We start from the raw sequence: 5023 nt of genomic DNA, 5'->3' as shown, positions 1-5023 counted from the left end.
CTAGCCTAGCAGCTGTACTGTCACATTATTACACTTGCTTGTCACTGAAGCATCACTGTCTGCAACCTTGACATGCACCGTTTCTGATTCATTTTTCAGAATTGCTCTGAAAGCCCAGGACCCGTCCCATCCATTAGTGGAACTCCTCTGTGACAGGTGTTGGGGGTGATGGAGGTGATAGAGAACGCCCCATGCTCTGCTGATTCATGGGAGGCACATTTGAAAAGATATAGGCTGGCTGGGGCAAAGCCTCCATAGAGGTTTGCAGGCAGTTTCTTCCCTCTCAGAGGAAGGCATCCTGCTTCTATAGGGCTGCATGACTACTTCCTGGAAAAACAGTTTCCTGGCAACTGAACTTGCACACACCCCTGAGGGCTAAACTCTTTAGAACTGAGAGCATCACCTGTCCAAACTGTACGCTGTTAGGCTGAAGAGGAAAAGTTAAAATTTTACATAATCTCCTTCTCCTTCTGCCTCTGTAACTCAGCTTGCCCTTTGTGAAGTCTAGATCATATAGATACGTAGTCTCAGAAACTGGGGACTTGCAATACTAGGAAGTAGAGTTTATCTCACTCACCCTTGTCCTGCTCTTTGCAGTCACCCAGCCCTGCAAACCTGCTTAATCATGCCTGTCTAGGCCAGGCATCCCCCTTCCCATCTTGACTGCTGTTCCCGCATGCGCAAAACCCCTTAGTTTAAACCAGCCTATTAACAGCTAGTGTTGCCCACTACAATCGGTCTATAAGAACTCCATAATCCCTTTGTTCAGGGCTCAGAGCTTGGACTGTTAACTCCTCTGGGCCCACTGGCTCTCCAAGTGTGGTGCTTGGTTTCTCAAGTATTGGTTTCTGCAAAAAGGCAAGCTTCTAAGACTCTGTAGGTTTCCATTTCCTCATCCCCATAAAGAACTAACAATATCCATCTCCCAACCTCATCTGTATAATAGAAATCATATTACCTACCTTGCATTCTCATCTGGTTAGTAGAAATTATAATACCCACCCCTGAATATCAGTTGTAGAATAGAAATAATAATGCCTCTCTTGCAGTTTTGTTGTGAGAATTAGAAATAACATACCTAAAATGCCGAGCAGTGCCTTTAGTACATTTAATACCTAATAGAAACAGGAATGCTTAGCTTTCTAGAGTCTTGAGCTAATTCACTTGCTCAGCCTCCAGGTATGTTTAAAAAAATAATGATATCCCCAAATTATTACAAGAATCGCACATTTTAAATGTTTACTTTGGATGGATGAATGCTTCTAAGAAACATACAAGAATAGAAGGACTGTGTAGACAGTCTCATTAAGGGTGACCTCAAAAGTCTAAATCCATACCCTTGAAGTGATGGAGTCTGGGTCAAATGCTCCCCCCTCCAACCATGCCCATTATGGGCCCTAAATAGGCCCTTAATAAATGGTAGTCATTATAGCACGGTATAATAGTACCAGACATGTACCTGGAAGTTATAAACAGTGTTTCCTTTCCCAACTCCATCTGCCCGTAAATCGGCTGAGTTTTCTCAGCATTAAAACACTTTGTGAAACCCTGTGAGCTATGCTGGGGGAAGCTGGGATGAAGCTGGCTTCAGCTGTTGGTACTGCTAAGAGTTACTGTGGCCTGAGGGGTCCCACTTCTGTGGATTGGTTGACTCACAGACCAGATTTAGTTTGTACTTTGGAGGATGTGATGATCTAGGGTAAGGCAATCCCTGCTGGTTACAAAATGCCCCAGGCTTGAATGGGTTCAGAGTGGGATCCTGCCAGACTGGATTTCATTCAGCAGGACTCCAGGTGACTGTCTGACAGGATCCCAGTCTGAACCCATTCAAAGTACAAACTAAATCTGGTCTGTGAGTCAGCATAGCTCACAGGGTTTCACGAAGTGTTTTAATGCTGAGAAAACTCAGCCGTGATGGGAAACTCTTCTTGCTTGGCTGAGGAAGACATGCCTTCCAAAGATGAGTGGGATACTTTGACTTGCAAGTTCTCAGAGCTACTAAAGTTTGATTATCAACCCACATCAACCGAGTCCCTGATCATATTTGTGAACTAAAAGTAGGAAGCACTGTATGGCCAATAATTGAATGCCCATGAGAACTGTAGTCATGGGGCTTTTTAAAATGGGGACCTTCTGTGAAAATCCAGGATCCATGACCATAACACGTAGAAATGAGTGTTCAGAGCCTGTCTCTTTCAGGCCTGGGCTGCCAGCAAAGATCATGCTTTTTAGGAGTTAATTTTGGGACCACTCATTACTTTGAAATCACTCCTTGGACATGTTGAGAATTTGCTGTTTTCATCAGAGGGAACTTACTACAAAGTTAATTTGAGATTATATTTAGTGATATGCTTTATCATTGTTGTAGCGAGAGGTAATTAGGAATAAAATGGGAAACAATTCCCATAAAAGATTGTGATTAGCATTGATTATGCATACACTCTGAGTTTTTCTACTCCCAACTTGTTGCTTCTTCCTTCTCACTAATTAGCATTAATTTTGCCTCCCCACACGCTCTGAAACAGATCCTGGTTCTGACTTCATTCTCAGGCTCCTTTACCTTGTCCCTCTCTTCTCTGGATTGAGGATTAATAAAGAACTGTTTTGGGGGCCCATCTGGCCAGACGGCCTCCTTGGCTTCCCACTTCCAGAATCCTTGAATTTCCTCTTTCTGCCCCTCACCTGTGCTTTGTCTGGGTGCCCGGTGAAGCAGAGGAGGCTGCTTGGGGGAGGCAGCTGGTGATCCCAGAGTTGCTTAGAGGTGACAGGTATCCTGAGGCCAAGACTGCGGGAGGGGAGGCTAGATTAGGGGAAGAAGAGCTAGAGTTATCAGCTGGGTCTGTCTGCAGGCGGTACTGGGAGTGCTGTCAGTTCACCACGTCACCCAGTGACCAGGCCAGTTAGAGATAGAGCATCAGCTAAGAGGTCAGAAGAATGGTCTTGCCTTCCTCTGTCTGCTGAGAAATGGAGTATTTCCTGCCATATTAGTAAAGAAGGATTTTACAGTTGTCAGGGTTTCCAGACCTCCAAATGTGAATCCCTGAGCCCTAAGGGCACTCAGGAAGGAGACGAATGCCTTCGGGATCTGACAGCCACTGCCTAGTGTGAGCACTGAGGAACTCGGGGTGTGAAAAACGCAGGACCCTGGCCCCAGATAGCTGAGATGCTTATGAAAGAAATGATTTCAGTGAGCCCTGACTCTTGCATCTTCCCATACATAGAAAAGTGCTAAATTCCTAAACTTGGGATGTCCAGTTTTCCTTAATTAACAATAAACTTTTGATGTTCAGACTACCTGCCCTTTGTCGCAGCAAAACTTCTACATAACCTGGCTCCTCCCCTTGCCTCCTTGGTACAGTTCTTTCAGGGTTACTTGAGATGCCACCTCCCAGGCTTGAGGTCCTAAAAATTTCCACCGAGTAAAACAGAACTCTCAACTTTTAGGTTGTGACTGTTTTTTAAGTCAGCACTGCAAACCTCTCCACTTCTTATTTCTGACAGACTGGAATTCCTAACTAGAGACAGAATAAAATCATTGTATACTAAGGGAACTGGGGCTTAAACAGGAGAGAATGAGATCATCCCCATACTGATGAGAAGAGTTTCAGATCCCAGGGTAACTGGCACATCAGAGTTTTGTGCTTTTGGGTCAAGGTAGGGGCTAGAGAACATAGAACACTGAGTGACTGGGGGTGATGGGGGAGAATGGAAGAATGCTGAGTGGAGAAGCGACCCAGAGGGGGGAGGCCTGGAAGTGATGAAGACAGAACTCCAGCCTGTGGAACCGATCCTAAGAGAACCCTGCTGCACTGTGGTTTGCCTTGTCCCGCTTGACCACTGGGGAACTATAGCTGAGACCAGGTCCCTGGGCTTCTGGTGAGGCTCTCCAAGGCTACAGTGTTTTTCTGGGAATTTCAAGTCAGATCCGCTCTGGGCCCTTCCTCCTGACATGTGTAGTGAAAAGGTTTGGTTGGGGTGAGGAGGGAAGAGACATGATTTCCTCCATCACAGAGGTTAAAAGCTACCTTCACGGGAGCACTGCTCCGCTCGACACCTTAAATCTGTCTTCCCCTTTAGCTCTGCAAATGCGAATGAGATCATACCGTGCCCAGCTATGGCCCTTCCAAAGGTTTTCCAATGCTAAGAAAATCAAGCTTCCAAATTTCAAAGCTCTATATGAACTGGTTCTTGAGTCTCTTTTGAGGTCATCTCCTACCCCTCGCTTTATTCTTCCATCCCTCTGTCCTTCCCTCCTTCCATCCATCCATCCACCCACTCTGACTCACAGTTGCTTTCTTACTATTCCTTAGGTGCATTTTGGTCATTCCGTCTCTGCTCTTGCTGTTTCTTCTGCCCAGAATAATCTTTCCCTCAGTACCCATCCGGCTTATTTATTCGCTTACTTTGTTTGGGTCTCTGTTTTAATGTCATTTCTCCAAGAGAAATTTTCTTCGCCATCCAGGCCTGTGACTGGAAGGGGGATGGCGGAGGCTCGAGTGTGGTCTTCTGTTCCCTGATCTGAGTGCTTGTGCATTTTTGTGTTCAGCGTGTTAATATCCAGTCAGCCATAAACTCTGGCTTGTGTGCTTCTCTGTGTGCCTGTTATACTTCAACAGAAACTTGAAAATGAATACCCACATTCCCATCGCAGCCTGCTCCTCACTTTGTTTTACTTTTCTTCATGGCCGTTATCACTACCTGACCTTGTCTATATCCTTATTTGCATCCTTTGTCATCCCCATGCCAGGTGTAAATTTTATGAGACCAAGGATTTGGTCTGGTTTCCTGTCTTATACCTATTGCTTAGCATGTAGGGGTAAAGAGATCATTGTTGAATGAACATGTGAGTGAATGGTTGGATACTTGAAGCCGCTAGAAGGTGTACACAAACTGAGGACAGGGAGAGCTAATTCATCTGGTGCTTTAAGTTGTAAAGGTCTCAGACAGGACTCGGCTTCCACTAGATTTCCACTTTCCTCTTGGAAAGTTCTGCTTTCTTGACTCTCCATGACTCAGAGCTTTG

This window comes from Moschus berezovskii, chromosome 22, assembly GCF_049115385.1.
Source record: "Moschus berezovskii isolate FMDL1 chromosome 22, NW_MosBer_1.0, whole genome shotgun sequence".
Classification (NCBI taxonomy): domain Eukaryota; kingdom Metazoa; phylum Chordata; class Mammalia; order Artiodactyla; family Moschidae; genus Moschus; species Moschus berezovskii.
The sequence above is the reverse complement of the archived record's forward strand: the minus strand, read 5'-3'. Positions refer to the sequence as shown.